Genomic DNA, 12,392 nt, shown 5'->3' on the forward strand with positions numbered 1-12,392 from the left:
CTTGACCAAACCACTGTGCAGATGTCTGAGGATCTCAGTCTTCAGCCGGTACCAAATTCCTGCGAACAAGGCACTCGCACTTATTTTTTTATTTTTAAAGCTCCAGCAGGATTGTCTTATCTCACCATCTACTTAAAGTAAGGCAAGTTTCTTGCCTTCCCAGCAACTCACAGATGCAAAGAGAATGTCAATATAAGGTTTTAAGGAGATCTGATGTTTGTTTGATGGAAGTAGATTTCCCAACACTGTCCCTTCATGCTGGTCGCATCCCGAGGTTTGTGAAGCTGCTTTGCTGCTGCTGGAAAAGTTGGTCTCACTCTCACACAGCTCATTATTGTAATTGCAGCTCTCGTGAGAAATGTGCTCCTTCACTGGCACATCCATCCTAATGGCTCCTGCCTCACTGCCAAGGATAAAGCATCACAAATCAGGGCTATGAGGACTTTTGGAGAGCACTTCTGCTTCAGGTGTTTCACTCTGTCAGTGAAGAAGCCCTCTGAGACACCCATCAGCCAACTGAGAGTTGTGTTTGGGGAACACACTGCTGGCTCGACAGAGTGAGGAAAAAACCACTTTCAATTAATTTTCATAGTGAGCAGAATGTTCAGAACCGTGCTGCCTGGCACCCCCTCCAGCAGGCAGCCCCAGAGAGTACCTGGGTCAGTCCTCACAGGTGCTGAGTGCACTGGGTGAGTTTTTGCAACTTTATAGCCACTCACAAAGGTTTACAGGTCTGAAAAGAGTATTTCCACCTGCTCAGGAGGGCAGGAAAGCTGGCTCAGTGCACGGGATGCTGCTTTTTTGGGGGGATGTTGCTGGTGGAAGGGGTTGGTGCTCAGTGGGCTGGGCAGAGCTCAGCACCTCCCCAGGCATTCTGCAGGAGACGAGGGTAGGGGAGTTGTTTGGAATCCCAAGGGGCTGCTGTGGGCTCCAGTGGGCAGGGGAGCTCCAGGGCTGCCCATAGCCTTTGCAGGGCATCACCACAGAGTGCCCCATGCTCCCAGAGCTTGCCTGTCCTGATGGAGCAGCAGCAAAACCCGTAAGAGTCCTGAGGGACTGCGTGTGTGCTGAGCCCAAGCACAAACCACGGATGGGACTCTGAGGTGATGGAGCTGAGCTGAAGTGTGCTTTGGCCTCATCCTCAGCCTTCATCCCCATCCCCACGTGCAGAGAGAGATATGGGGCATGGGGAGCAGAGCCCAGGAGTCACCTTAGCGGGACCTTGTCAGAACAGGGAACCCAACCCTGTGCTGAGCACAGCAGGGATGATGAGCACAGTGCATGTTTGCAGCAGAAGGTCTGGCCGAAGGTGGCCTCACGCCCTCCATGTCACCTGTGGGATGTGCCCCAGCAGGACACCCCAGAGACCCTGTGGATGCTCTTGGACACCCGCAGAGCAGTGCCACACAGCCCTACCCACTGCCTGCACCACAACCAGCCCTGGTTGGGTTCCCACCCAGTGCTGCCATTATCTCTGGCTGGGATCAGGTGGTGCCAAGCCCTTTTTGGGTGAGAGGCAGCTCTCCTGGCTTTGCACCACAGCAGGAGCCATGCTGGGAGCCAGGCAGGACGAGGCCACTGCAGGGCAGCTCCCTGCCCGCCCCTCAGCACTGACCCTGGGCCGTGGTGCCTGCCCTGCCCCGTCTGGCTGGACGGGACACCAGATGGATGCAGTGGATGGCCACCAGAACCACCCGAGGCCAGCCCAACTGCCACTGTCCCTGAGCAGGCTCTGGATCCCCCTGCACACAGAAGAACAGGTTGTCTGCCCTGCTCCCCAGGAACCAAGAACTGGGGCTTTCCAGACACCTCAAGGGGCACAGAACTCTCCCCTGCAAGCCAGGACATCAGCGATAGCCCCATGCTACTCCCAGGAGTGATTGTCCTTCCCACTGACTCATACCCACAGGCACAGAGAGATTTAAATCCTTCCAAACTTAGCAAGAGTCATGGAGGGTTTTCTAAAAATCATTCATCAAAACTTCTGCAGATAATTATGAGTTTGTTGTTCATTTATTAGCACCAGGCTGTAATTACTTGGTATCCAGATGATTTGCTACACAGATCATGTGGTGCTGAGCAGGTCGGATGAGTACAAGGCTCAGATTAGGATTTTTAGGTGTGTTTTCCCAGGAAGGTCCACAATGCATCCCTAAATGCTGCTGTGCTGTCAACGGCACATCTGTGGGAAGGCAGAGGCAGACATGGTGACTTTGGGATAGCTGTGGATTAGCCTTTATAGATAATTTTGCTCTGTTTTATCCAGCTATAGCAATGTGGGTGCAAGCACATTGCTTTGTGTTTTCCAGGTGTGTCACACATGCATCCCTGTGACACTTTGCCTGTTCCCAGCCTTTTCAAGGCATTTTGCTGTTCAGTGGCCAGATGCAGAACATAAGTGGCCATGCAAGAGCACTTGGGCAAAGCCCTGCCCCTGTGACCCTGTGGTGACACTGTCTTCAGCCATGTTTCTGCTCCCCATTCTTGGGACAGCCCTGGGGCTGTGGTTGTGCATTGAGGTGTGCAGGCAGTGCTGCCTGTTTTTAGAGGGGAAGGATGCCATGGTGCTGGAACTACCCAGGAACACAGGCAGCAGATCCTTTTGGCAACAGCTGCCCTTTCTGGCTCTGTTTGGACACTATGGCTGCCATAAAGAGCCTGTCTTGTTGCCCACACCCCCCACAGCAGAGGCAGAGCAGGAGCTGCCTCTCCAGCTCAGTGGGGAACGGAGACCCCAGGAGCTGTCAGGGCTTTCAGGAGCTCTCATATAGCAGGTGAAACTCAGCTGGTGCTGCAGCTTTGTGTCAGGGCCAGTACCAATGGAGAGCCCAGGCTGCCCTGGGCAGGACATTCCCTGTGAGAGCTATACTAGATCCCCCTTTATTGTGGGGATGGGTAATGCCATCTGCTCAGTGTGCTTGGAGTCCCTCTGCATGGCTTTGGCTGGGCTAGCTGGGCTTGCAGCACAATCTATCCCAGCACTGGAGTGGGAGAGGGGCTTCCTCACATGCAGTGAATCACCTGCAGAACCCAGGGAGTTCTGGGCTGCCTTTGAAGCACTGGTTCCTCTCTTTTTTCAGCGTTCTGTGGAGGAGTTGGACATCCCACATACCCCAGACCAAAGGTGGTTTGAGGGGAGCCAAGGTGGGATCACTGCCTGGCTTTGTGTGGAGCAAGTCAGGATAAGCTCTAGCACCTCCCAGCCCCAAAACTGGCGTCAGCCTGCTGCCCACAGAAGTTTTGCTCCTGGAAACCACCCTCATGGCTGGCCACAGCCAACCCAGCTCCTCCGATCCCTAGCACAGTCTGGTCCCTCTGTGGTGAATCACGTCCCTCCCCTCCCTTCCCAGCTCTGTGTGTGTGGGGCATGTGGGGCTCAGAGGGTCTCCAGCAACGCTACACCATAAACAGCAGTGGGTACTCTTTGCCTTCAGCTGAGCAGGTGTCAGTGTGGCCTACTGAAGGGTGCATTAACCTCTGGGAATGATTCCAAGAATGAAGAGTGAGCCACACATCCCAGTGTAGAGTTAACTTCAGTGTCTGTGGCTCCATCAGGGCTCATCACTCTGCTCTCCACAGCATCTTCCTCCTCCTGCTCTCCTCTAGGCAGAGGATGCTCCACAGCCTGTTCCAGAGGCAGCATGTGTGACCAGACACGCTGTTTCATCCCCTTTGTGCAGCTACCCAGCCAGGAGCTGTGGTCTCATTTGAATGACTTGCCTTCAGCAGTTAAAATCCTTTGGCCAAAATCCTCAACTCCTCAAAAGGCTGCAGGGCAGCTGTGAGATTCCCTGAGGAGCCTCAGCACGGGCAGGAACAGGGAGCTATGCCACAAGACCAGCTGTGGGGAACAGGAACCCGTGTTGTTCAATGGCTCCGAGGAATCAGCTCAGTCACTTGGAAAAGGGGACCAGGAGAATGAACCACCTCCCACAGCTGCTGGGTGGAGTCCCCAAGTGCAGCTCCTGTGCCTGTGGATAACAAGGAATGTCACCACTCCTCACCCCTTTGGTCATACCATACTGGTTGCAGGTGGTGGAGAGGTCCCTGCTGTGGGACACCTCTCAGAAAAACAGTGAGGGTGATGTCAAGATCTCTTTGGAATTTTTTTTTAGAGCCACCAGAAATACATGGGAAGATGATATCCTTCCCCATGGCAGCTACCTGGGAGGCACATCCTCTGGTTCTGGCCTGGTGGCAGACAGGGATGCTGCCTCCCCACAGAGTCAAGAGCCCTGCACCTGTCCTACACAGTCCAGAGATGTTCAGCAGGGCCAGGGGTGTTCCAGCACCACCTCTGGGAGTTTTTCTGCAACTTAGAAATGAACAAAAACAGACCAACACCAAAGGTGCTGGAACATTCACCAAACAGGAGGCTTTAGGGACCTCTGGGGAGAAGTATGAGGCATTAATCACCACTGGCTCTTCCCATGCTAGTTCTGTGCAGACTTTGGGCCTGGCAGACTGTGGCATCTCCTGCCAGTACCACCAGCCACCTCATATGAGGTCCTGGCTTCATAAGGGGATGAGGCAGATCTGCTGGGGCAAAGAAACTTCAACTGTTTATTTTTTGGATGCATCTTCCATTTGTTATTGCTACACCCATTTCCCAGTGGCTGCTGCCTTGGAGAGGGAAACACTCTGATGCTGTTCCAGGTATTTTTCACCAGGTTGAGGTATTTTGATTTCAGGTTTCCATCCAGATTTCTGGTTTGAGATAAGAACTAACAAGCTGCTTGTCTGGGCTTGGCTGAAAGTGCCCAAGATGAGCAACCACAGGCTTTTACACCTTACTCCCAGTGCAAAAGCACACAGTCCCAGAGCAGGGTGTTGGGAGCAATGTGACCTCCCTCCCTGCGGCTGGACACAAAGTCAATGACAACACACAGGTGATTAAGTGATGGGCCACTTGCTTGCTAATGAACTTGCTTGTGGTGCAGTGGGTGCTCTGGGACACACACACCTGCTCAGTGTGCCAGACTTTGCTCTGCTGGTACTCACAGGTCTGTTCTGTATTCATATCCTATGGGTGCAGCATGGGACTGTTGGGTCTCTCCCATACCCACAGTATAAACAGAGTTGAAGCTGATCTCTGCAAGTGTTCTGACACCTTTTGATCAAAACACTTTCCCTCCAAGGAAATGCAGAAGGGGCATAAAATGAGCCCTCTGGAAATTTGGAGAGCTGGTGGTGCACATCACACATCCCCACAGCCCATGGCAAGGGGAAGGCAGGAGCAGGACACAGCTTATGTCTTTGTGTCAGCTCAGGTGTGCTGGGATGGCAAAGACCCACCTGTCCCTCCTGGCCCCGATGGCCTCTGCTGGCTGCATCACATGGAGCACAGATCTCAGTGGAACTGGCTCCATCACTAACCACAGGCATGCAAGTCAGAGTTAGCACCATTAAAAAGAGAAACCCTGCACTTGTCCCGGGGCACACCTGGGGAAAAGATGGGTCAGAGACAGGGGTCTGCATGACTCCTGGGCCCGGGTCCAGCTGGGTCCCAGCAATGTCCTGCTATGTCTGTCAGTTCTTGAGTGCCAAAATACAGAGGTGTCTGGGCTAACAGCTCAGGCAGAGAGAGAAAGCTGTCAAGAAGTGAAGCAGGAGGATTTCCAGCTCAACTGGGCACCTCAGGGAATCTTCCATTAGCGGCTTTAAAAGAGATGTGTTGATGGTTCTTTCACCGTCTCTTTATTTTTCTCTCCTTTCTTTGGAAAGAATGGAAACATTCTGGGATTAAAATCCTTGCAAAGTCCCTTCCCACTCTGCAGCTTTAAAGCTGATCTGTCTGTACAAAGTCCTCCCTCCAGCGTGATTCATTGGGACAAAACTCTCCGTGGAGCAGTTCTTTCCCAAACAAGGACTCACAATGAAAATTTCTCCCAGCACACCTAAGCTCAAACCTTGAGGCACAGGCAGAATCAATTCAGCAGGGACTGAGCACATCCATGAATGCCCTGGCAGGCTGGGCTCCACTGGACTGCTCTCTCCCAACAGGAAGACACTACTGAGGAACCAAGAGGTCTTAATACTCCTCCAAGGTCTTTGCCAACTTGCACTTCATGCTCACAGCTAGGAGAGATCAACACCTCCATTTGGGGCACTGTGAGGTAGGGGATGCCCAGTGTGGAGCCCTGCTGGGCTCAGCCTGTGTGTAGGAGCAGTGGGAGGTTGGGATTCAACAACCCCCCTCTCATCAGCATGCTGCTTCTTTCACTGGCTCATGCAGTTTGTTCTGGGGGAGCTAAAAATAGGGCAGCGAGCAGCTTTTGATAGCACCAAAAAATTAAGCAAAAATGCTGGGTTTTGTTTCCGTTGAAAAGCATTTTCGAATGTCCTCATGGCTGTGTCAGAAATGACAGACAGTGAGTGGGCTTCAACAGAAAAGTTTGACTCCCAAGGAAGATGTGTGGGGCAGGCGGGGCAGGCTCAAGCTGTCTGTGGAGTCTTGGCCAGAAGTTGTAGCACAGGGACCATGTTGGGCACTGCCCTGAGACCCCAGGAGAGGACCAGGGGCCACCAGCACAGGCAGCACCGCACACAGAGCTGAGGCAGCACAATGCGCTCTGAGTAATTGGGAAAAATGAAGGAATTTCTGCAAATCAAAGCACTTTTTTCTGATAACCTGCAGACAGAATCACTGCCTGAATTCATCAAACAAATCACTGGTCCTGATGTGCTTTCTCATCTCTGATACTCTTACTGAACCTGTTCAGCACTGGTTCAGAGACACTCTGAAGGAGCCTTTCCAGGGCATGCTCAGTGCCCATTTCAGGGCTCACTGTGACAAGAGTGACATGTTCCTCTGCTCCTCTGGATCCCTGCCCCTCTCTGCAGCTTGTTCTCACAGTAGTGATGCTCTTTCACAAGGCTCCAGCTTATGCAGATCTTCAGCTTGGTCTTTCCAGTCCTCAGCATTCCCACTGCTCCCATCCTATGCATCCAAGTCAGTTTAATTTAGAAGACAACTCTGGAAGTGGATCCCAGCACCAGGATGAGCTGCTGTGTTCCCCCATGCCAATGAGCCTTCCAGAAAGCTGTGTGGCATAGGTTATTGAAATGACAGAGCTGGTCAATGCAGCTGCCACACAAGAGTGCAGATTTAAAAGTTGAAAAGCCTCAGGGACTTAGGGAAAGAATAAAAAAAAAAGAACATTCATACAAAATAATTCTCTGACTTTCACATCACCCCCCTGGCCCCACAAGCCCTGGGCAGTTCTGTAGTTCTGTTCTGCACCATGAACTAATAGCTCAACCTTCTTCAGCTAAAGTTGAAACAGTCTGGAGCTAGAGAATTGTCAGAAGCGTGTCTGAAGCAATCTGTGCCCAGCTCCTCATCTCCTCCACTGCTGTTGGTTATGAAACATCTTCAGTTACCTGCTCTGCCCTGCCAGGCGCTGCTCTCAGACGTGTGTGGGGCTGTGCAGGCAGTGCCTGCCCGGGGGCTCCACACTGGCACACAGCAGATTGTCTCCATGCCATCAAGCCCTGACACCTGCCCATGGCCACAGTGACCTGGGACATGCCATCATTTAATTCAGTTCTAAGGCACAGATCAAACCAGGGGCCTCACTGACTCACATGTGGCCAGTAAGGGTTGTAGGTTTGAGGACCAGGCAAAACCAAATTCAAAAAATCTCTGCAAGGCAGGTGATCTCCAAAACCCCCATTATCCATATGCCTCTGGGGACAGAGAGTCATGGAATGGTTTGGGTTGGAAGGGACCCTAAAGCTCATCTCATTCCACCCCTTCCACTATCCCAGGTTATCAAAGCCCTGTCCAACCTGGCCTTGGACATTTCCAGGGATCCAGGGGCAGCCACAGCTTTTCTGGGGAACCTGTGCCAGGGCCTGCCCACCCTCACAGGCAACAATTTCTTCCATATATCCAACCTAAACTTCCCTTCTTTCCATTTTGATGCAGCACTCCCTTCCTCAGGTATGACAGAGGGACTGACTGTACCAGTCTGGGGGGGAACCTCCTGCACCTGAGCATCCTGCTGTGTGTGTACCAGGGGGCTGGACATGGTGAGCCACAGGGAATGGCAGGGAGCCTTCCAGAAGCATCATAGATGGTGGCTAGCCTGGGTTCCCCCAGTTATCCAAATTTCCCACAAGTGAAAACAAGACGCTGACAAGACCTCAAGGACTGTATCCCATGACAGCAGCAGCTCAGCTGGGCACAGCTGCCTGAGCTCAGCCAAGCATGCTCTGAGTCATTCCAGAGATCACCCTGCGGTCGGAACCCTGGGAATAAAATCCTTGTGGGGTCTGGCTGCTGAGCCAACATCCCCAGACAGCATGAACAAACACACACTTTGGCAATCCTGTTTGCTGAACTTTGCCTTCGCACCTCGGCCCCTGTGCTGGCAGGGCTGGGTTGTGTCCATCTGCAGCTCTACCTCACAGCACATAACCTAAAGGGACCAGAGAAAACCCGTTTCCAGAAACAGCTCCCAAAAGCAGACATGGGACAAGGGCAGTGTCTCCTGTTCATCTTCCACAGGATGCTCTTCTCGGACATTCCTGAGTAGACCCCAGTGGTTTCAGACACAACCCCCACAGCATTAACCTCTGGGGTTTTTTCACAGCTCATGCACCCCTCAGTGAAATGGGCAAAGGATATAAAACCAGAAAGAGAAGTTTCCAGTTTTTAATTTTTTTTCCCCAAAATTTTGTCCATTCATTCTGGGCATAGGGCCAGAAAGCAATAAAAATCTGTTCTGTTTAGAAACAGCTTAGAAACATATAAATAACAGCAGTTTGGGGTGGCAAGAGCTGCAAATACGGCGACTTGTAAGTTCTTGAGTTTATTAATATCTGAAGGGGATAATGAGAGCTTTATAATGTCTAATTGAATTAAACATCCAATTTGGGGATGTAAAATTTGCCATCATGAGCCATAATTATATACCTTCCTGGCACTGTTGTTGTTTCTCTACAAGTGAAAAAAATATGAGAAAGTGGTGTTTTAATTGATGTAGTAAATGAATTTGTGCCCATTGCTCAATGATTTGTAGGTCTGGGGAGGGCAACTGTGACTGCTTGGGCAGGGTGTGCAGGAAGAGAAGGGGTTCCCTGGACCCCCATTTCCAATCTCCTTTGGCCAGCAGGGAAACTGCCTTCAGGACTCAGGCCTGACTAGCTATGGTAGCCTCTCTTGTACTAATTGAAGCAAGATCTAATTTTTAGCCAGGCCAGGGACCAAGGTCCTCATTAGTGGGTTGTTTCAAGCCCTTGGAAGCCCTCATTGGAGTGCACGAAGGGAGGGCAGCCCCAGGAGAGGGGAAACCACGTGAATATTTGCGAGGAGGACAGGGGAGCTAATGCCACCAGGGCTGAGGGACTCAGCCATCTGTTCCCAAAGAAAGCTCCCACCACCATAACCAGACACAGCTGGGCTGGCATGTGCACTGGGAACCAGAGCAATATCTCACGGCAGTAGGGAATAGGAAGGGCTGTGAGTCTGCTGGGCAGTCTGTGTGGAAGGCCAAATCTCTGACAGTGCTGGTAATACCAGAAGAGAGCAGACCCACTGCAATTAAAAACATTTTCTCCTCCATCCAGGTCTTTTATTTCAATCCAGGTTCTTTGGAAATAGACACACGTCAAAGGCAAAAACCAGGAGTGCTGGCCTTGGCTCTGCTGCTCACCCATGCTGGGTTTGTTTCCCTCTACACTGGTCCCTGGCACAGCGAGATGGAGGATGTGGAGCTGCTGTGTCAGACTGGCCATCCCACACATCTGCACTGTGGGCCAGGCCTGGGCAGGGAACCTCAGGAACCATGCACAAAGAGCCCACTGGAAATGCTGCCACTGTCTCCAGATTACATGTCCCTGGTTTGGAGGAACATTTAGTATCAGAGAACTGGGGTTAGAGTTCAAAAACCAGTCCTCTTTACTGGTACTGCTGTGATCCTGGCAGTGATCCCTCTCCATTAGGATACAGGGGAGCTGGCTCCTTGTTTCCCAAGGCACAGCAGCTGCTTTGCAGCATAATGCCAGTCCCCAGGGTTAAAACAAAAAAGATTTCAGTTTAATTCCAGTGTCTGGTTTCTGATTATGTTTCAGCTGACTCCTTTTAGATCACCATCCTGGTAACACCTCCCTTTCCAAGGCAGATCCATTCTTCACACCTAATGCCCTCACTGAATTCTCCAAGAAAATACAAACATTGGGAACATGTCAGGAATTCCACAGTGCCATGGGCCCCAGCATGGCTACACTGTCAGAGCAGGAGAAGAATGAGGATGGTCAGCAGTTCTTGATCAGGGCTGCTGGAGTCACCTTGTGTCTGGGAGACAAACCCAGCCACCCCATACCCAGCTCAGCAGACACTTTGTTTAGGTAACAAATAGCTTGTTTTCTTTTGGCTGCTTGAGGTCCCTGATTGTGCCATCCAGGGATCCAGCTCAGGGCAGGGTGGGCTCTAGGAAAGAAGGGTCAATATTTGCCACTTTGCCTCAAACCTTCCCCAGCCCTGACTGAATCTTTGGAGCTGCAAAAGAAGATAGAAAATTAAACCACATATGGATTATGTCAGCCATAAAATATAATCAAATTTAAATTAGAGCTGCTTAAATGATGAGTGGGTAACTGGTGACTGGTATCAACCACAAACAATCAGGGGAAGGATGCTGCTGGTAACAGATGGTGGGGACTTATATTTCCCCCTGTTTTCAGGCTGGATGTCTAAAAAACTCAGACAGCAATACGCCAGGGTACAAATAACAATCCAGGGTAAAAATCCCATTATATAAACCATAGAATCATGGAATCACAGACTGGTTTGGTTTGGCAGGGACCTTAAAGATCCAGTTCCACCTCCCTGTAATGGGCAGGGACACTGTCTTCTAGACCAGGTTGCTCCAAGTCCTGTCCAGCTTGGCCTTGGAGGCCAAGTTGGGGCCCAGGCATGGGGCAGTCACAGCTTCAAATGCCCCAGGGTACAAACCCCAGGGTGCCAAAGCTTGCTGTCAGTGCCCCAGGGGTTGGCTCTGCCTCTGCCTGCAGCCCAGATTCAAAGCCTCCATCCCTTCCAGAATTTCCACTGCGTTCTCATGCTGTCTGAAGGACACGCTGGGTATCAGCTGGGCTGGAAAGCCCTGGGGTTATCACATTGGCTCCCAGCCCATGCCCCTGCTCCTCTTGGCACAGCTTGGCACAGATCTCCCGTGGGTCCAGGGTCAGTTTGAGGAATTTGTTCTTCTCCTGTGCCCAGTCCTTTGTGATCTACAGCAGGGGCAAAACATTGTGAACTGGAGCAGGGACAAATCCAGCTGAGAAATAACCCAAAGAAAAAGAAAGGCAAGAAAGAAGGGTTATTTTTCAGCTGTCTGATTTCTCAGCTTGGTTCAATTTGTAATGGCTGGGTCTGAGGACAGGGAGGAGATGGGGACTGTGAGCAGGGCTTGTTCTGGACTGATCCTGCTCTTCCCCTTCCTGGACTGTTCACAGCCCAGAGCCTGGAGCCAGGAGCTGCCCACAGGCTGGAGCTGAGCCAAACTCTAGCACAGGTCGTGAGCTAAGGGTCACCTCTATCCCTATCCATAGGGAGACGCAGCTGGGAAGGAACTCAGTTACCTGGGCAGTTCATGGTTACAGATGCCTAGTCCTGGTTATCTGTAACCTCCTCCCACCACATCACCTGGCAGTCATTCCTGGGTGGGATCTGCAAGCAGATGTGCTGTGTGCTTCTGAGGAGAGACATTTTTAGCATTGACAGATACTGAATGGCCTCTCATAAGAGATGCTTGCTCCTTGCTCCTGAACAAAAGTGATGGGATGTGCAGTGTTAGGCAGTGATTTACCTGCTGAGGTCCCCAGCTGTGATGCTCAGTGGGAGCAGAGGTTTGCTGAGCACGCATGGCATGAGTTAATGCACAAGAGGCCAGTGCAGGGCTTCCTCTCTACTCTGTCCCATCCTCTTCTTCCTTCACCTGACATTGAAGTGGCTCATTGATCACTGATGGATACTGCTGGGGCATGTTAGCAGCTGAGCCTGGCAGCAAGAGCTGTGCTGCACAACATGCCTACCCTTCTGACCAGCATCCCCAGCATTCCCACCCCAGCAGTTTCCCAAACTTTTAATTTTCTCAGTGCTGGTGGCTCTGATGTCAATGACTGGCTTTGAGAGAGCAGCAGGAGAGAGAGACCATTTGTGCTTCTGTGGCACAAAGAGCACAGCACAGCCCCAGGGCAGCTGCCTGCACCCTGAGCTCCTCTGCTGCCCACATCACTGCCTGGTACCAACGGCACCAGCGGCACCAATGTCAGTCTCCTGGCCCCCCCGAGCTGCCTTCCCTGATAGCACAGTGGACGGAGCTACCTGTCTCCAATCTCTGAATAAAAGGTCTTAAAGACCTTTGTGAGAGAACATGATGTTA

This window comes from Passer domesticus, chromosome 7, assembly GCF_036417665.1.
Source record: "Passer domesticus isolate bPasDom1 chromosome 7, bPasDom1.hap1, whole genome shotgun sequence".
NCBI classification, from domain to species: Eukaryota; Metazoa; Chordata; class Aves; order Passeriformes; family Passeridae; genus Passer; species Passer domesticus.